General features: G+C 42.0%; 1 protein-coding gene and 1 pseudogene across 1 annotated transcript in view; both read left to right on the top strand.

The window, feature by feature from the left end:
* Positions 1 to 7,681, top strand: part of LOC109263240 (tigger transposable element-derived protein 1-like) — a 37,233-nt pseudogene extending 29,552 nt beyond the window's left edge.
* Positions 7,682 to 16,060: 8,379 nt separating this feature from the next.
* MRAP2 (melanocortin 2 receptor accessory protein 2) overlaps positions 16,061 to 21,497 on the top strand; it is a 54,671-nt gene continuing 49,234 nt past the window's right edge. The window contains exon 1 of the mRNA XM_019442770.2: positions 16,061 to 16,288. The gene's annotated coding sequence lies outside the window, so the exon portion shown is untranslated. The remainder of the gene's footprint in view (positions 16,289 to 21,497) is intronic.

Genomic DNA, 21,497 nt, shown 5'->3' with positions numbered 1-21,497 from the left:
CACATCCTGATGCCTGCTACTTGAAATTTGAGCTCGCCCCTTTCTCTTTCTTTACTGTATTCCTGGATGATCACAAAAATGGGACTATCACATCAGACTCACACAAATCATAGATCTTACCTAGGGTCAAATTTTATTAATAATTTCAAGGAGACAAGTAATCAAAAGGCATAGCATAAGCATAGGCCAGTCTAGGACTGTCAGTGAAGGTTCCTAAGCCCTTTTTCAAAGTACTGGATTGATTCTGGCCCAGATGAATATATGAGGTCTCTATAGGATGTGTGCTGGTCAAATCACTTACCCAGAAGTAGCTCATTTAAGTCTTGAAAACTCTCCATTTTATATTCAGCTGGTTATGTAGCTTGCATGACTTTTCAGAGAACTCTGCCCCCCAAATTCACAGATGCCAACTTTGTTTACCAGAAGCAATACAGGTAGCCTTGTACTCATGCTAAAAGTTTTTTTAGGGAGACTCTTCCACTAGCAATTCAATTATTTTACCTGGCATAAAACCTGTCATTAGCATCTTTATAAAATTAGACCATGTCACCTTCTTTATTTCCTGGGGATAACCCTATGGAGAATGGATTACAGACCTGCTGTTAATCCTGTCCCAGACATAAAGTGGCTGCTTACTTGGAAAGCCTGGGGGAGCAATGCTCTGGGGAATCCAAGATGAAAGCTAACATCACGGAGTCCACTCTTCTTATCAAAGGAAAGAGCCATGTTATGAGACCTACCAAAAAAGCAGATAGTGGAAACTTTTCCTTTTTATTTAAGTTTTTACTTAAATTCCAGCTAGTTAACATATGGTGCAATATTGGTTTCAGATGCAGAATTTAGTGATTCATCACTTACATACAATACCTGGTGCTCATCACAAGTGCCCTCCTTAATATCCATCACCTATTTACCCTATCCTCCCACCTCCCCTCCAGCAACCCTCAATTTGTTCTTTATAATCAAGAGACTGGGGGCAACTGGGTGGCTCTGTCAGTTAAGTGTCCGACTCTTATTCCAGCTCAGGTCATGATCTCATGGTTCCTGAGACTGAGCCCCATGTTGGACCCTGAGCTGACAGTTCAGAGGCTGCTTGGGATCCTCTCTATTCCTCCCTCTCTGACCCTCCCCTGATCGCACTCTCTCTCAAAAATAAAATAAACATTAAAAAAAGGAGTCTGTTTTATGGTTTGTCTTTCTCTTTTTCTCCCTATGTCCATCTGTTTTGATTCTTAAATTCCACACATGAATGAAATTGTATTGTTTTTGTCTTTCTGTAAGTGACTTATTTCGCTGAGCATAAGCTATCCACATTGTGGCAAATGGCAAGATTTCGTTTTTGTTTTTTTTTTTTTAAGAGAGAGCACAAGTTGGGGAGGGGCAGAGAGAGAGGGAGAGAGAGAGAATCCCACACAGGCTCTGTACTGTCCGTGTGGAGCCTGATGCGGGGCTTGAACTCACAAACTGTGAGATCATGACCTGAGCCAGAACCAAGAGTCAGACGTTTAACTGACTGAGCCACCCAGGTACCCCAAGATATCATTCTTTTTGATGGATGAGTAATATTTCATATATATGTATACCACATCTTCCTTATCCATTCATCATTCAATGGACACTTGGGCTGTTTCCATAATTTGGCTATTGTAGATAATGCTGCTGTAAACATTGGGGTGTATGTCTCCTTCAAATCAGTATTTTTATATCCTTTGGGTAAATACTTAGTGGTGCAATTGCTGGATAATAGGGAAGTTCTATTTTTAACTTTTTGAGGAACCTCCATACTGGAAAACCTTCTGCTTGAACTGAGGACACTATTGCCCAGAGATTTCTTTCCCTCATTGTTTTGCTTGTGTTCCAGAGTTACATCATTTCTTATGAGAAGAAAGCAATCCAGCTCTAGAAAACACTCAGGCACAGAGAGAAACCACAGTATGAACCACAGGGAGCAGCTGCATTGTCTCCCTGGGAGATGTTCTGGTTTCATGGAAAGCCTAGTTGAGGCAAAACACCTTCAGATCTTATGGTGAAGTTGTTTGGAACCAACAAGTGTTGGTTCCACTTTTTATGTGGCTCTGAAATTGAAGCAGAATTAGTTGTTACTTGTGAGGTTTGGATGAGTGATGCTGTGTCATTAAAAGGAACATAAATAGATTCACTGATTTGCCCAGAGTACAAACTTATCTACTTTTGGACTGAACCTCAAAAGTCCAGATTCAAAATCTCATCTTTTCTCTACAAGGTAGAGACTGTGGCCATGTGACTGCAGTATCATGCATAACCGAGAACAATGGCTACTGCCCTCTGATGAGCATTTACTCTGTGACGGACTCCATTGTAAGCTCTTCACATAAGTGACCTCATTCTAGTTGCAACAGTCCTGGAGACAGTGTTTATCCATACTTTGCAGATGAGGAAACAGACACAGAACAAGTTGGCGCAGATCAGAAATTTGAACTGAGGTCTCTTTAACCCTGACCCCTGTTCTCATTGATTGTTACAGTGACTCTCCTCGATAGCTTGGATCCCATCAAACAACCTCATTTCAATAATTGATTTAATTTTTTTCCTCCACAAATGAACAAGAGTGAACAATTCTTTGGCCAGGGCACAGACAGCCATGAGTTTAGACCTGTCTTCAGGACTGAACATTTGTGGATTTTCCCATCTACATAGATAGATGTGAATTTTAAATTATTTTCACCTGATGCCCTTTCCCTTCCACTGAATATTCCCCCTCTCTCATATTCATTTTATTATGCTTCACTTTATTTCACTTCACAGATGTATGTTGTACAAATGGAAGGTTTGTGGAAACCCTGCGTGGAGCATCTATGAGTACAATATTTCCAATGGCATTTGCTCACTTTGTGTCTCTACGTCACATTTTAAAATTTCTTACAATATATAAAACTTTTTCATTCTTATTACATTTGTTATGGTGATCTGTGATCAGTGATATTTGATATTGCTCTTGTAATTGTTTTGGGCCACCACAAACCATGCCCACGTAAGATGGCAAGCTTAATCAGTGACTGTTGTATGTGTTCTGACTGCTCACCAGCCATCTCTCTCCCTCTCTTTGGGCCTCCCTATTTCTTGAAATTTCAACAATATTTAAATTAGGCCAATTAATAATTCTACAGTGGCCTCTAAGAGTTGCAAGTCTTCTTCACTTTCAATTAAAAGCTAGAAGTAATTATGCTTAGTGAGAAAGCACGTCAGAAGTCAAATTAGGCCAAAAGCAAGGCCTCATGTATGAGTTAGCTGAGTTTTAAATGCAAAGGAAAAGTTTTTGAAGGAAATTAAAAGTCCTTTTTCAGTGAACACACCAATGATATTAAAGCAAAACAGCCTTACTGCTGATATGGAGAACATTTTGGTGGTCTGGATAGGAGACGAAACCAGCCACAACATTCCCTTGACCCAAAGCCCAATCCAGAGCAAGGCCCTAACTCTCTTCAGCTCTATGAAAGTTGAGAGAGGTGAGGAAGCTGCAGAAGGAAAGTCTGAAACTAGCAGAGGTTGGTTCATGAGGTATAAGGAAAGAAGCCGTCTCCATAACATCAAAGTTCAAGGTGAAGAAACAGGTGCTGATGTAGAAGCTGCAGCAAGTTATCCAAAGATCTAAGATAATTAATGAAGGTGGCTACACTAAACAACAGATTTTCAGTGTATATTAAATAGTCTTCTATCGGAAGAAAATGCCATCTAGCCCTTTAATAGCTAGAGAAGAGAAGTCAATACCTGGCTTCAAAGTTTCAAAAGACAGGCTGATTCTCTTGTTAGGGGCTAATGCAACTGGTGATTTCAAGTTAAAGTCAATTCTGAGAAATTCTAGGGTCCTTAAGAATTATGCTAAATTTACTCTGCCTGTGCTCTATAAATGGAACAACAAAGCCTGGATGACTGCACATGTCTTTATAACATGGTTTACTGAGTATTTTAAGCTCACTGTTGAGAACTACTGCTCAAAATAAAGATTCCTTTCCAAACATTACTGCTCATTGACAATGTACCTGGCCACCCAAGAGTTCTGATGGAGATGTATGACAAGATTCATGTTTCCAAGCCTGCTAATAGAGTATCCATTCTGCAGCCCACAAATCAAGGAGTAATTTTGACTTTCAAGTCATCTTATTTAAGAAATACATTTCATAAAGTTATAGTTGCCATGGATAGTGGTTCCTCTGGTGGATCTAGGCAAAGACAAGTGAAAATCTTCTGGAAAATATCCACCATTCTGGATGCCATTAAAAATATTCATGATTTGGGGGCACCTGGGTGGCGCAGTCGGTTAAGCGTCCGACTTCAGCCAGGTCACGATCTCACGGTCCGTGAGTTCGAGCCCCGCGTCGGGCTCGGGGCTGATGGCTCGGAGCCTGGAGCCTGTTTCCGATTCTGTGTCTCCCTCTCTCTCTGCCCCTCCCCCGTTCATGCTCTGTCTCTCTCTGTCCCAAAAATAAAATAAACGTTGAAAAAAAAAATTAAAAAAAAAAATATTCATGATTTGTTGTAAGAGGTCAAATTATCAACAGGATTAACAGGAGTTTGGAAGAAATTGATTCCAACCCTCAGGGATGACTTTGAGGGCATCAAGACACCAGTGGAGGAAGTAACTGTGGTGGGAACAGCAAGAGAACTAGAATTAAGCGTGGAGCCTGAACATGTGACTGAATTGCTGTAATCTCATGATCAAATTCAAATGGATGAGGAGCTGCTTCTCATGAATGAGCAAGGAAAGTGGTTTATTGAGATGGAATCTCCTCCTGGTGAAGACGCTGTGGAGATTGTTGAAAAGACAACAAAGGATTTAGAATATAATATAAACGTCATTGATAAAGCAGCAGTAGGGTTTTAAAGGATCAACTCCAATTTGGAAGACGTTGTACTACGGGCAAAATGCTATCAGACACCATCGCATGCTGTAGAGAAATGGTTTGTGAAAGGAAGAGTCAGTCACTGCGGCAAGCTTCATTGTCTTACTTTAAGAAATTGCCACAGCCACCCCCACCTTCAGCAACCACCATGCTGATAAGTCCACAGCCACCAACGCTGAGGCAAACCCCTCCACCAGCGAAATGGTTAGTTTGCTGAAAGCTCAGATGATGGTTAGCCATTTTCAGGAATAAGGCATTTTTTTTAAATCAATGTATGTACATTATTTTTTAGACATAATGCTATAGCACACTTAATAGACTCTTATATAGTGTAAATATAATTTTTATGTGCTTTTGGAAACGAAAAAATTCATCTGACTCACTTTATTGCGATATTTGCTTTATTACAGTGGTCTGGAACAGTACTTGCAATATCTGTGAGGTGTGCCTGTATGTATATTTATAAATGCATATGCTATATTTTTGTTATTTATGTGTATATATGTGTGCTTATCCTTTTCTACTTTAGGTCTAATATGGCTTTGTCTTCAATTAATGAGGACTTGAAAAGGGAGCATGGTGCTACCTTTTCATTAACTTCTCCCTTTAAACAGAGAGCTACTAGAAACCTGCCATGGAAAGATGTGTTTACTTTTCTTAGCTTCCAAGGGTAGAGAATGCCTGTGATGGCACAAGATGATTCTACTTCTGGGTAAATACAACCCAGTGATTATAATGAAGAATTTAGTTAAAGTACTGGAAAACCAAAGGCCAGAATTTAATTAAACAGAACATACTGAAATGCACTAAAAATCATGCTTTAACCAACCAATGCTCAAAATAACCAACCAATGCTTTAAAATGAAGATTAAGGCAGACCCTTGTTTCTCCAAGGCATCAGTCCCACCCACGTCTCAACCAAGCATTTCTATAATCGATACATGGATCCTTATCCTAGCCTTCTAGTTTCTTTAAAGTCATGTGAAATGTAACAACTTTCCATTTCTGAGGTACTATAATTTCACAAGAAGAGAATACTTTATTTTTTTGTAATTTTTTAACGTTTATTTTGAGAGAGAGCTAGAGAGAGCAAGCAGGGGAGGGACAGAGAGGGAGAGTGAGAGAATCCCAAGCAGGTTCCGCTCTGCCAGCATAGGGCCTGGATGCAGGGCTCAATCCCACAAACTGTGAGATCGTGACCTGAGCCAATATCAAAAGTCTGACGCCTAACTGACTGAGCCACCGAGGAGCCCCAAGAAGAGCATACTTTAAAAACACAACATAAAAACAGCATTTGAGGGGGCACCTGACTAGCTCACTTAAAGGAGCATACAGCTCTTGTTCTTTGGATTGTGAGTTCTAGCCCCATCTTGGGTGCAGAGATTACTTAAATAAATAAACAAACCTAAAAAAAAAAAAGAATAGCATTTGATACTTATGAGTTGTGGTTATCCATTCACAAACACTGATAAAGCACATGCTATGTGTCAGGCATGGAGTTTTAAAAATGAGCAAGATACAACATCAGTCTTTGTGAACCTCATAGCTTAGAAATTAAAGTGCATTAGGCTTGTAATGAGCACTGCTTCCGAGGTTTAATCTCTTTGCTACATTAAAAATGCAGTGATTTTAGGGAATTGGGGATGTGTTGCCCACCCTCGAAGTCTGTGGTGGGAATATAGGAGCACAAGTTCCTCTCCGTTGGCAGTGACAGGGCAGTGCTTGGAGCACTGGGGCAGGAGCTCATAGGGCCAGTTTTCATTTTTCTCCCACATGTGTTTCTGGGCAAGTCACTGACCCTCTCTGAGCCCTAGCTTCCTTGTGCATAGTGGGGAGAATCCTTGCTCAGCTCACTTCACCCAATCATCATGAGGTCAAATAAGAAAATACATGCAGAAACATTTTGAAGGTATTTTAAGGTACAAAGTTTTGTCTATTTTGCTCACTCCTATCTCCAGCATTTAAAACAATGCCCGAGGGACACCTGGGTGGCTCAGTTGGTTAAGTGGCTGACTCTTGATTTCAGCTCAGGTCATGATCTCATGGTTCTTGAGATCAAGCTCTGCATGGGACTCTGTGCTGAGGTTGGGATTCTCTCTCTGTCCGCCCTCTCTCTGCTCGTACTCTATCTCTCTCTCTCTCCAAATAAATAAATAAACATTAATAAAATAAAATAAAACAGGGGTGCCTGGTTGGCTCAGTCAGTTAAGCATCCAACTTCTGCTCAGATCATGATTTCACAGTTCATGAGGTCGAGCCCCACATCTGGCACTGCACTAATGGGGCAGAGCCTGCCTGGATTTCTCTCTCTCCCTCTCTCTCTCTGCCCTTCTCTCTCTCTCAATAAATAAATAAATAAATAAATACTTTAAAAATAAGATAAAACAATCCTGAAATATACTGCATGCACAATGCACACCATCATTAAAAAAACATTCACATTTTCACTTTAAACAATTCAAATTTATGGTAATTGATTATTTTGTTTTACAAAAGGAAAAAAGTCATTTTGTGTAACTTCTAACAGTTACCGCCCCTCAGGGCTGGAAAAGATCTCAGGGAGCCCAGCCGTGTGGAGCCGCCTGAGTTCCCTGATTCAGTCCCTGCCAGGCGCTTGCACCAGCCTGTTCCAGATCACAGCCACTAGGGGGCCGCCTCGGGGCCACTTGGCAGAAGTTCACTCAGATGAAACCCGCCTCCACCTGAGGCCACAGATCAAGTCTCCCCAGTTCTTTCACCTTCAAATATTTAAAGACCGTCGTCGCCTCTTCCTGCCCTCAGATCTCTCATGTCCTGGCTAAATTGAGTGGTTTCTCATTTATAAACTCAGGGTGCTTAATAACTACATTTCTTGTTAACAGGATAAGTAGAGATTTACAGTTTATAAATAAAGACCAAACAAAACCCTTTACGAGTGTACATCTGTTACCCACAGCGGCTTTTGCAAAGACAGCCGTTGTTGGCACCACGTGTGGGTATGCATCTGAAAAATGTCTGCAAATGTAAAATGAATATTAAGGTTAGAGGGGATAACTGCTGTGACTTTTGTCATATCTGCCATTATAGAAGATAAATACAAATATTGCAGCAAAACTTATAGTAGAAAAAAACCAGAATCTATCTGAGTGTCTATCAATTATGAGATAGTTGAATGAATTATGGCACATACTTAATGAACCATTACAGTTACAGTAAAGGTGATGCTTACCAAAATTATACAATAACATGGAAAATGCTTATACCATAATGGGATTAAGTGAAATACACATATGTATACACACACATTTTTACATACAATATGATTATTATATAAACAGCCATGTTTTACAACAGTCTAAAAGCAAATGCAAAAATGCTAAAATTGGTAGTTTTATGGTGGTGAAGTTATAGATGATTTTCTTTTCCTCTTTTGGCTTTTCATAAAGTGCTGATACTAATTTAAAAATAATAAAAATTTAAATATTTTTACATTTATTTCAACAGTTCTTTGAGATTTTATACACAAATACACATACCTAGATACATGCATGCATGTGTGTGTGAGTGTGTGTGCACACACACTCACACACACATCTTCCTTCTGTTCCTTCTCCTCATTATTACCTACCTTCCTCACATTGAGTCAATTTCTACAAATAGAGACCTGCCTTTTGGTGGAATCAGAAATATTAAGAATAGTATTAGCAATAATTTGAGGAGAGGCAGAAGTATGCTGAATGCTTTTGCACATAGGGGCACATTTCTATCCTTGTTAAGCCTTAGTTTCCTCAACTGTAAAATGGGAATAGTGGTGATAACAGCAGCTATTTCATAAAATTATTGTAAGAATTAAATGCGATGTCTGCAAAGCACTTGGTAAGGCATGGGGTAGTGCTGAGTGTTACTGGCTTCTATTCTAAGATAATTCTAAAATTGCAATGGATTGAAATTGTGTGTGTGTGTGTGTGTGTGTGTGTGTGTGTGTGTGTGTGTGTAAACATGTTAGTTGTTAAAGAAGGCTTGAGGGAAAGGTGCCCAATGGTGACAAGACAGTGCCTGAGAAGTAGAGGCAGCTGTCTCCAGGGAAGTCCCCCAGGGCCTGACTGTCTGATGCTCCTGGGAGATGAGGGAGAAACAGGAGGGTGTGGAATATACCAGACAGGTTCCAGACCGGCAGTGTTAAGGAGCCTGCAGCAATTCAGTGAAGGCAGGTGGCAGTGAGCTGCCATTGAAGCAGGTAGGACTTTAGGGACTGCATGTTCTGTAATGGCAGGGATATACTGGCTTGGTTGTAAACTAAAACTAGAGAAAGAAATCTTTGATGTAAAGATAATGAGTGCAATAGTCCCCTGAGGCAAAGGGATCAGAGAGAAAAGTGGGAGAAAGGTAGACTTCGTTGGAAGGTGAAGCCATGCAGGGCTGCAAGATCTCATCTTGTCCTCACCTACCTTCCTGCATGGTGGCAGGCATGCAGACAGAGGCATGGATATGTGGGACATGCATGTGGCTATAATCTCTAATAGCAGAGCTAGAGATATGTTTTTCCATTTTGAAATAATTCATGCATGCCTAATATTGGCTGTGATATAATTTAAGGAATAATAGAAAGCAAGGAGCCAGAACAAACCAGTCTCTGCTTTCCATTTGTTGTCAGTGAGTCAGTGAGCCCAGAGCCAATAAACAGAAGCTTCGTCATTATCGTGTGATAGTAAACACTTAAGAAGCCACCAGAAATTCACTCCAAAACGCACAATATGATTTTGAGAAAAAGAAATACAAGAGCGTTAGAGCCTGGGGCTACAAGTTATCACCACGAGGCTATGGTTTCTCCTTGGTGCACTGTGTCTCTCTCTGGTGGTGTAAAATGTATTCAGCTTGACATTTCAGAGAGGCTCAGAGCTCCATCTTCCTGACTGAGTGCCAAACATGAACAAAAATACATTAGATGTTTTGTCTGCTTGGTCCCACGCTCTGTAGGTGGAAGTCTGTGCAGTTCCAGAGGAACAATAGGCAGCAAGAGGAAAGCTCCAAGCAAATGTGCTGGCACTGGAAGGGAGGAACGGGATGGATACCGTGAGGAGCGGCCCTGTTTGTACACATGCAGGTGTATGGTGTGCCCTGGTGTCCTTGCTCCATGGAATAAAAGGAAATGGTTGGCAAGGGAGAGCAGTTTGCATAGACTCAGAAATAATTGTGCTAATTTAAAAACAACAATAGTATAAAGCCAAGAGATGGCAATGAAATACAGTTTATGCAGAATAAGAAAAAAGGTGACAATGCTCAAAGCATCTAGGAAATTAGGTGGAGAGCTACCACTATTAATGACTTGGGAGAGATTCATGATTAGAACATGACCAACTGTAGCCTGAACTGCTCACATCTTAGAAGCCTCAGCATTTCGAAACACGCACCATTCTATTTTCTGAAGCTTAATTGAACAACTATGTCAATGAAGTGAGTTGTGCTTGCTTCTCCCTTGGAGAACTTTGCATGGTGGAACACCTGCGTCCATGTGTGTGTTGTGTGTGATTTTGCCTTTGATATGGGTTGGTGACGGATTATCCTATTCTTTGAAGAAAACAATCAAGTCAGAGAGGTAACTGTGTTATACACTTCAATATATGAGAACAATGTCTATTTTTCTTTCTCATCATTTCCTTTAGGGCGTCCTTGCCATGTTATTGGACTCTCTGAAACTGCCAAATTTTCCTCACCCAGACACATTAGCCGTTAGGGATGTGTCGTTCTCTCAGACAGGTCTGCATTTTTATTGCTTCCTGGCGGGGCCCTTTGGCATGGGTCCTCGTTAACCGGAAAATAAATGGAGCTGTCCCAGGTCCTGGGGCAACACTGAGCCCCCGCCTTCCAGATGGTGAAAGCTGCCAGCCAACCTATTATCAGCAGGTCATGCCAGAATCCACCTTCCTTTATTTCTTCTCTGCGTCCTTTCCCCCATCTCCTCTCCTTCTCTGCAGTAGATTTTCCTAACGTGTCCAGGTTTTCTCTCCATTCATTCTGTTTCTGAATCTTTGTGGGTTTGTTTTGTTTTGTTTTGTTTTGTTTTGTTTTTTATTACTCAAACAGTTGGGACCATCATTGCTGTGTTGCTGTGTTTCATCATTGTTTATCTTTTTCCATGAGAAATCTCTTCAACTAGAAGGTGCCATCCTGAATAGCTGGAAGGAAATAGCTCTTTCACTTTCTTTTGTATCCAACCTCCCTTCCTAAAAGTTCTCCATTCCCAGTAGAGTCCAGGTTATAATTTTTTTTAGTTTATTTATTTGAAAGAGAGAGTGAACTTCAGTGGGGGGTGGGGGAGAGAAAGAATCCCAAGCAGACTCTGCTTTGTCAGTGTGGAGCCCCATGTGGGGCTTGAACTCACAAACTGAGATTGTGACCTGAGCTGAAACCAAGAGCTGAAACCTTAGCTGACTAAGCCACCCAGGTGCCCCCTAGTAGGGTCCAGGATAAAGCAAAGTAGTCACCACTAGATGAATAAATGAATTTCCCAAAGGATGATTCAGATACAAAAAAAAATGTTTGCTTCTAGTATTTATGTTGATTTATTTTCTTACTCTATTCCCTAGTATCTTATTTCATCAATTCTTTCCTCTCTCAAATCTTTCTTCAACTTCTCTCTTCCTTCTGGAAGCTCTCAATCTATAAACATGTTTAAGACTTTTTCATCTGAAACAAATAAATGAAGACAAAACAAAACAAACACAACCTGTCACTTGACTCTGCATTCCATTAATTTATTCAGCATATGTTGCTGTGCTTCCTGGGTGCCAGGTGCTGCAGCTAGTCCCTGGTGGAGACAGAACAGTTCCTGCTCTCACGAAACAAGAGAGGGGGCCCCAAGAATAAACAGATAAAAAGAAAAGCTCCAGCTACAGCTTTGTTATTCAAGGCTAGGCAGTTTGGTGCCTCTGCTAGAATACCTCCCATTGACCTGAAGGCTGATGGGGTGACAGAACGTGGGGCTGGATTTCAGTCTCCTGGACTCCTCCTGTGCTTGCACAGAGGTCCCCAGCAGTCCCACTTCCAGCCCCTCCCCAGCCTCCTTAGAGGAGTAGCCTATAATTGCCGTCCTTACTCTTTAACCAACAGTAATCTGACCTGTTTCCACCACATGACCTCTGTGCAAAGACCAATGGGCTCAAGTTCTTAATCACCTAACCTTGGGTCTTTGACACTAGTGCCCATTTCTCCATCAGGTTCCACCTTCTCTTGTTCATCTCTTATTTCTCTAATCGTTCTTTCTCTGTCTTCCTTCCAGGTTTGTGTTCCATGTTTCTGATATCAACTCTTTCTCTTCTCTTGTCTTTTCACTTCGTGTTTCTGGGAGGCAGTCTCATCCGTTCCCACTGCTTTAGCCACACCTCTCCACTCCCAGATCCCAAATTGTCTGCAGATTGTCACTCCCTTATTTCTAAGACCTGGCTTCAGGGGGATGTGACCAGTGTAGCAGCACGACATTCCATGCTTAGGAAAGCCCTCATTTGAGATTTAATGCTCTGTGGCCACTATACTGAATTTCTTAAAATTTTCATCTTTGAATTTGAATCTATGTTTTGTAAATCTATTAGATGTTTAGGGCTGCCAAACAAAATACCACAGACTTGATGGCTTAAACAACAGAAATTTATTGTTTCATTGTTTTGGAGACTGGCAGTCCAAGATCAAGGTGCCAGCAGGGTTAATTTCCTCTAAGGCCTCCCTCTTTGGCTGGCATGTGGCTTCCCTCTTGGTGCCTCTTGCCATGGTCATCCCTTTGTGTACACAAGTGTCTGTGTGTCCTCACCTCTTCTTCTTATAAGGACACAAGTCAGATAGGATTAAGGCCCATTCACATGACCTCATTTGACCTCAATTACGTCTTTAAAGGCCCTATCTCCAAATATAGTCATATTCTGAGGTATTGGGGGTTAGGACTTCAACATAGGAAGGTAGGGTAGGGGCACAAGTCTGGTGGGGCAATGCACCGAGGGCTTAGAATCTTGGTTCACTGTGGTCCTGCTGTCTGGTAAAAGTTCTGAGCTGTCAGCTCCCTCCTTCTGGTATGTTGGCTGCCCAGCTCTGCCTTCCTTCTGCCCTTGGAGGGGATCTGGGTGCAGGTGCTGAAGGGTAAGGGTTCAGCCATCCTTGCCCAGGGCCGGCAATGCACTCCATGTTTGGAGGTGATTTGGTGGGGTGAGCCTTGTGCCCACCCCCAATCCTGATGTTGCAACCTCCTGGGGGTTACCTGTGTTCTGTGGATTGTGCAGCAGGCCACCTCCCGGCTCTGGGTCAGTCAACCCCTTTGGTAATTTGACTAAAGCTATCAAACCTCTTCCCTGGAAAATGCATGTACGTAGACATCCATGATTTTGTACATTTTAAGAGAGTAGTGGACTCCATGGACCCCTTGTGTTTTGGCTGTGCTTACCTTTCCAGCTTGCCCTCAGTACTGCTCTCACCATGATGCACCCCCCCACCCCGAATCATTGCGGTCATTCCCTGAATGTACAGTATTTTTTCATGCTTCCATATTTTTGCAGATGCCCTTTGTCTACCATATGCTTTTTTTCATTATAAAAAACTATATCCTTCAAAATTAAAATTATATTCTATCTTTTTAGTGAATCCTTATTGTCATTATCAAAGCTAAAACAAAGTGTCCCTTTAGGACCTCTATGCATCTCTTTTATAAGCTATATAACACTGAAGTCTGAGTATTTTCCAATTTGTCTGTCCCTTCTACTAGATTGCAAGCAACTTTGAGTGCAATAACTCTGTTATTGTTCCTTGTCTTTGTTCCTCCAGTTTTATTGAGATATAAGTGACATACATCACTGTATAAGTTAATTAATGACAGAATCACTGTATATATAAACCACCATAATGGTTTGACTCACATGTATTGCAAAGTGATTACCTCGGTAAGTTTAGTTACCATCTATCCTTTCATATGGATACAGTAAAAAGAACAAGCAAAACAGAAAAAAACTTTCCTTGTGATGAGAGCCCTTAGGATCTACTCCTAAATCTCAGTTTTCAAATTCCAGGATGGGGCAAATAGAATTTACCTCAAAGTAAACTGTTGTCAATTTCTACGGACAAGCAACAGCTATAGCTACATGTAACTCAGTCTTGTCACTAAATTACCATGATCTTGAAAGCTATTTTGGAATGAAAAGACAAAAGTAAGAGACACTGAAGTTGCATTCTTATAGATTAATTCACAAAATACTCACTAAAGGTCCACTGACTGCAAGGTACTATGCTAAGACTTGTGGAAAAATTAAATATAAATCAGGCCAGGGGAACCTGGCTGGCTCAGTCAGTTAATCGTCTGACTCTTGGTTTCAGCTCAGATCATGATCTGACAGCTTTGTGAGTTGGAGCCCGGTGCTGGGTTCTACTCAGAACCTGCTTGGGATTCTCTCCCTCTCTTCTCTCTCTCTCTGCCCTTCCCCCCACTCGTGCTCTGTCTCTCAAAATAAATAAACTTTACATATATCTGTATCATCTATATCTATATATAGAGAGAGAGGGGGGTGGCTATGGAGGAATAAGAGGAGACTATTTAATAGCCAAACTCCAGGTAGGAAGATGTTGCTGGCACTGGGGGAGAGGAGAAGGGAATGGGTGTAGCTGTGGGAGGGCAGAAATACTTAGCAGAGAAACAGGAGTTCGACCATCCTACTGACGGTGCTGTTCCCACTGGATGCGGCAGTTCTAGCCTCTGAAACTGATGTTCAGTGGCCTCTGCCACATAGTGCAATGTGCCCCTGTTCTCTGCCTCAGGAGCCATTGGCACTCTGCCCCAAAGCGGCCATCAGATTCTGACTCTGAGGCGGAGACTGGTTTGCCCCTTTGCCTCTCAGCGCCCCCAATTTTGTGGCTCTGCTCTCTGATGTCGTGCTGTGCAGGCTCCACTGCATGGGTGACAGATTGCGTCTGCATAAACAGGAGCAGGAGCGATGCACAGAGTTGGGGAAGGACTCGAGAATCTCATCACAGATGGTCAGATTATGTCATTGAGAATTACCCTGTCTGAGGATGAGGGTGAGGATTATACACACACACACAGCTGTAAAGATGTTTGCAAGATGTTTCATATGACACGTAATAATGGAACTAGCTTTTTCAAAAAAGTCAGTGACACGGGGAATCTTTTTCTGACACTGAGAGATGGAGTTAATCACACCGCCGCCAGCCTGCCTGCCTGCCTGCCTGCGTGCTGCTAATGTTGCATTTTCCCCACTGCCCTGTGGTTCTGGTTAAACCATGGTTCTGGAGCACCAGGCTTCCTGAGTTTGAAGGGAAGCTCCTCCATTTACCATAATCTGTGACCTCAGGCAATTCATTTAACCTCCCTAAACTACACTTTCCTCATTTGTAAAATGGTAATAATACTGCCTGATAGGGCGCCTATGCGTAGTAAAGGAAATGCCTCCCACAATAAAGAACATCTCAGTGAGAGGAACGCAGCAAGGGCTTTCTCCCAGATGCCAGCAGGATTTGCTCTCTTATCTCAGTTCTTTTTTTTTTTTTTCAATATTTTTAAAATATAATTTATTGTCAAAATTGGCTAACATACAGTGTGTACAGTGTGCTCTTGGTTTTTGGGGTAGATTCCCGTGGTCCATCTCTTACATACTCAAGAGCCACCTTCACTTGGGGCCACCTCCGACCACAGCCATCAACGTTCTTTATCTGCTCCCTGAGTTATTCTTTCTCGGTAGCATTTATTGCCATGGCGCATACTGCATATTTTATTTATGTTTATTGAGTGTCTCTTTACTAGAAGACAAGCTCCAGGAGATAGTATCCACAGCACCCAGATCAGCGTCTGGCATGGAATACGAATCCAGTAAAGATTTACTGGAAGGGAGGAGACAGCCACTTCTGCTAACTTGAAACTACTCTTTCTTGGTCCAGTCCTATCCTTTTGAGGCCCTGTTTGGGGGACATTTAGACTGTCCGTTGGCACCGGTACCTGGAAGCAAGAGAAGAAACTGAAATTGAGGTAATTCTAGCAGCTCGTGCTAGAGGAGCCCGGCCTTACTGAACTTGAATCCAACGCTGAGGATTTCTCATAAATCTCATTCATGCTGCCCTCTCCTTGCTCAGCTCATTAGTCAAAATCGGCCTGAGGGACCCACTGCAGAGATGGGGAGGGTAAAGAGTTCTCGGATCCCTTTTCCCTTTCTTGGCGGAAAGCTCTTATCCAGACAGCGAGGGGCAGGGTTCGGCAAAGCTCGCCTCCTCTGGGCCTCGGCATCCCCGGGCCAGCTCGCCTGCAGGTCGGGAGCGCGCGTCCCCGCCGCACCGCGGCGCCAGGAGCGACTCGCCAAGCCCGGGGCCGCGGGAGGAGGTGGAGGCGTTGGCGAAGCTCACGCACCTCGGAGGAGCGGCGCCCGCGGGCCGGGGAGCGCCAGCCGGTAACCGCGGGCGGGACGGGGCGCCCGGGACCACGCAGAGCCGAGGCACTGGGTGCGGGAGGCTTGAGAGAAGGCAGGCAGTCGGGCTCCGTTGGGTTTGGGGGTGGACTTTAGTTGGGGGATGTTTGGGAGGATGGGAGTGGGAAGGAGAAAATTGAGGCTTTGGAGGTGCGCAGGAGAAGAGTGAGACCCCGTGGAGAGCACCCAAGTTTATAACCTTCCTCGCAGCCCGCTGATGTGAGCGTCCCGCCGGAGCCCGTCCGAAAAGGCTGGGAGCGGTGGCGCTCGGGGCTCGGGCTTCGGCTTGGGTGGGTTTCCTCCGCTCCATGGGAAGGCCGTGGAACACCTTCCCCCGCCCGTGAGAAAACTTTCCACGCCCTGGTCTGACTGCCACCTTTGTGCCCTACAGCTGAGAGCCCTTCTGGGCGCGGGGACCCTACGCATCCAGGGGAAGTGCGCTGTCCGCTGGCCCGGGGTGCACGCCCCCTGCGGTGGGCAGGGTTCTCGGAATCAACCCTGGCTTGACAGTTAATTCATTTCGTTTGCGCTAGGGAGCCTGCCTGCAGGTCATTTTACTGATTAGAGGGAAATACCGGTTTCGTTTTTCTTCCTTTTCCATCCTTGCCGCATAATTAATTGAGGAAGACAAAAGATCGCCTCGTTAGAAAGTTGTTTTGAGGCTTTGTGGTTTCCTAAGCAGTTTAGAAGACTCGAGGAATCCCAGCTATTACTCTGGATTTAATCTCATGACATAAGGAAACATTTAATGGTGTCCTGAAAGCAAAGGGGGGTTGGGAGAAATTGCCAATGCTATTCCAGGGAAGAGAGGGGAACTTCCATCTATAAATCCTTATGAAAACCCCAAAGGTAAGTGATAGTATTTCCAGTTTGCATGTGAAAAATGCTTAGGTTGAGATACAAGTTTTCCAACTGAATCCTCCAGTTAATAGTGGGAGTAGAGGCCTGGAAACTAGGACTGTGAAGCTAGTGCCCCTTAGGTACATCACAAGGGGTTCCTTACTAAGAACACAGGTAGGAAAGTGGCCTGGGCCTGCCACCGGTAAGGTCCAGGATGGGAGAGGCCACCATGAGTTGGAGTATCCACATCAAGGGGTTATGCCCTGATCATCCAATGTTTATGGAAGATGACAGGATACCAGCAGGTGGAGGAGAAGGCAGAGTTGCTCCCAGTTTGTTTCTTTCTGGGAGCAAAGAAATAAGACCCCTTTAAGAGGTCTTGAAACCCAGGACTGGGCTGGATTGTTCCAGGCCAAAAAACAGGCATCCTAGAGCAGTGAAAGCATTCACCTAAAGCAGGCTTGAGAGAGGAGAACCCCAACCAGACTTTTCAAAAGAGGGAAACATTGAATCCTGGCAGTGTTTCAGAACAAATTTTTAAAGGAGAAAGCTAAAGACCACCCAGGAAAGGATTTGCAAAGACAATTTATGTCAAACGATTTCTCTTTTCTAGAGACTTACCCGTTTGTAGATTGGAGCATGCCATACCTCGTTGTTTTTCAAATGTGGGTTATAACTCATATAGGGTAATGATATGAATGTAGTGAGTTGCGCCAGCATTTTAAAAAAAGTTTATTTTGGGGGCGCCTGGGTGGCTCAGTCGGTTGAGCGTCCGACTTCGGCTCAGGTCACGATCTCGCGGTCTGTGAGTTCGAGCCCCGCATCGGGCTCTGGGCTGATGGCTCAGAGCCTGGAGCCTGCTTCCGATTCTGTGTCTCCCTCTCTCTCTGCCCCTCCCCCGTTCATGCTCTGTCTCTCTCTGTCTCAAAAATAAATAAATGTTAAAAAAAAGTTTATTTTATTTATTTTGAGAGAGAGGGAAAGAGACTGGGAGAGAGAGAGAGAGACAGAGAGAATGAATCCTAAGCAGGCTCTGCACTGTCAGCATGGAGCCTGATGCAGAGTCAGTCCCGTGAAATGTGAGATCATGACTTGAGCCAAAATCAAGAGTTGGATGCTTAACCAGCTGAGCCACCCAGGTGCTCCATCATCAGCATTTTTTTTTTTTTTAAACGTGAAATTAAATAGCAGGGGAGAGAAAACATCAAGTGCATTGCATGTGCAAGGGAGAGTATTGTTTTATCAAATGTGTGTGTGTATTGTTCTGTGTTGTCCATCCTGCTGCCTCTGTAGGGGTGTCCATACCTATCCCTGGATGTCCCTCTTCATCCTTCTAGGCTACCCCCACTCTGCTCATGGTGCGGTTTCACTTTGCAAATTGTATCATCTGCACATTCTGGAAAATGTAGCCTTCCTCTTCCCCATTTCTCTAGGCCTGATATTTTGCCAATCAGAATTCCTCTATAAATTCCTTATTTTTAACCTTTTATTTATTTTTTTAGAGTTTTTATTTAAATTCCAGATAGTTAACATACAGTGTAATACTAGTTTTAGGTGTAAAGTATAATGATTCCACACTTCATACAACACCCCGTGCTCATCACAAGTGCCCTCCTTAATCCCCATCACCTATTTCACCTATTCCCCCCACCTGCCTCCCCTCTGGTAATCATCAGTTCTCTATAGTTAAGAGTTTGTTTCTTGATTTGCCTCTCTCTCTCCCCCCCCCCTTTGCTCATTTGTTTTGTTTCTCAAATTCTACACATGAGTGAAATTATATGGTATTTGTCTTTCCCTGATTGACTTATTTTGCTTGGCACAATACTCTCTAGCTCTATCCATGTCGTTGCAAATGGCAAGATTTCATTCTTCTTTTATGGCTGAGTAATATTCCATTGCTTATATATACCACATCTTCTTTATCCATTCATCCATTCATCAGTCGATGGACACTTGGGCTCTATAATTTGGCTATTGTATATAATGCTGCTATAAACATTAGGGTGCATGTATCCCTTTGAATTAATGTTTTGTGTTCATTGGGCAAACACCTAGTAGTGCAATTACTAGATTGTAGGGTAGTTCTATTTTTAACTTTTTGAGGAAGCTCCATACTGTTTTCCAGAGTGGCTGCACCAGTTTGCATACCCACCAATAGTACAAAAGGGCTCCCCTATCCCCACATCCTTGGCAAAGCCTGTTTTGTTTTTTTGTGTTGTTGATTTTAGTCGTTCTGATAGGTGTGGGGTGATATCTCATTGAAGTTTTGATTTGCATTTCCCTGGTGATCAGTGATGTTGAGCATCTTTTCATGTGTCTGTTGGCCATCTGTGTCTTCTTTGGAAAAATGTCTATTCATGTCGTCTGCCCATTTTTAAATTGGATTATTTGTTTTTTGGGTGTTGAGTTTTATAAGTTCTTCATAAACTTTGGATACTAATTCTTTATTGGATATGTCATTTGCAAACATCTTCTCCCATTCTGTAGGTTGCCTTTTACTTTTGTTGATTGTTACTTTTGCTGTGCAGAAGCTTTTTATTTTGACATAGCTTAATAGTTTATTTTTGCTTTTGTTTACCTTCCCTCAGGAGACTTATCTAGAAAAAGTTGCTACAGCTGATGTCAGAGAAATGACTGCCTGTTATTTCTTCAATGATTTTTATGGTTTCAGGTCTCACATTTAGTCTTTCATCCAGTTTGAGTTTATTTTTGTATATGGTGAAGGAGAATGGTCCAGTTTCATTCTTTTGCATGTGGCTGTCCAGTTTTCCCAACACCATTTGTTGAAGAGACTGTCTTTTTTCCATTGGATATTCTTCTCTGCTTTGTTGAAGATTAATTGATCATGTAATTGTGGGTTCATTTCTGGGTTTTCTATTCTGTTCTATTGATCTGTGTGTCTATTTTTGTGTCAGTATCATCTGTTTTGATTACTACAGCTTTGCAATATAATTTGAAGTATAGAACTATGATGCCTCCAGCTTTGTATTTCTTTTTCAAGATGGCTATTCGAGGTCTTTTGTGGTTCCATACAATTTTAGGATTTTTATTCTAGTTCTGTGAAAAACGCGGTTGGTGTTTTGATAGGGATTGCATTAAATGTATAGATTATTTGGGGTAGTACAGGCATTTTAATAATATTGGTTCTTCCAATCCATGAGCATGGAATGTCTTTTCACTTATTTCGTCATCTTCAATTTATTTCATCAGTGTTTTATAATTTTCAGAGTATGGTCTTTCACCTCTTTGGTTAGGTTTATTCCTAGGTATCTTATTGGTTTTCGTGCAGTTGTAAGTGGGATGGTTTTCTTAATTTCTTTCTCTGCTACTTAATTATTAGTGTATAAAAATGCAACAGATTTCTGTACATTGATTCTGTATCCTGCAACTTTATTAAATTCATTAATCAGGTCTAGCAGTTTTTGGTGGAGTCTTTCAGGTTTTCTTTATATAGTATCATGTCATCTGCAAATAGTGAAAATTTTACTTCTTCCATGCTGATTTAGATGACTTTTATTTATTTTTGTTGTCTGATTGTTGTGGTTAGGACTTCCAGTACTATATTGAACAAAAGTGGAGAAAATGGACATCCTTGTCTTGTTCCTGATCATAGAAGAAAAGTTCTCACTTTTCCTCCATTTAAGATGATATTAGCTATATATGGCCTTTACTATGTTGAAGTATCCTCCCTCTAAATCTACTGTGTTGAGAGTTTTTATCACGAATGGATGTTGTTCTTTGTCAAGTGCTTTTCTGCATCTATTGAAATAACCATAGGGTTCTTATCCTTTCTTATATTAATGTGATGTATCTCATTGATTGATTTGCAAATATGAACCACACTTGCAACCCAGGAATAAATCCAAGTTGATTATGGTGGATTATTTTTTTAATGTACTATTGGATTTGGTTTGCTACTATTTTGTTGAGGATTTTTGCATTTGTGTTCATCAGAAATATTGATTGGCCTATAGTTCTCTTTGTTTGTACTTTCTTTCTCAGGTTTTGGCATCAGGGTAATGTTCACTTCATAAAATGATTTTGGAGGTTTTCCTTCCTTTTCTATTTTATGGAATAGTTTGAGAAGAATAAGTATTTTATTTATTTATTTATTTATTTATTTAAACTTGTTTTACTTTTTATTTTTTTTAAATTTACATCCAAATTAGTTAGCATATAGTACAAAAATGATTTCAGGAGTAGATTCCTTAGTGCCCCTTACCCATTTAGCCCATCCCCCCTCCCACAATCCCTCCCATAACCCTCAGTTTGCTCTCCATATTTATGAGTCTCTTCTGTTTTGTCCCCCTCCCTGTTTTTATATTGTTTTTGTTTCCCTTCCCTTATGTTC

Source organism: Panthera pardus, unplaced genomic scaffold (genome assembly GCF_024362965.1).
Source record: "Panthera pardus isolate Hobbes unplaced genomic scaffold, ASM2436296v1 HiC_scaffold_17, whole genome shotgun sequence".
Taxonomy (NCBI): domain Eukaryota; kingdom Metazoa; phylum Chordata; class Mammalia; order Carnivora; family Felidae; genus Panthera; species Panthera pardus.
This window is presented reverse-complemented; position numbering and strand designations above follow the sequence as displayed.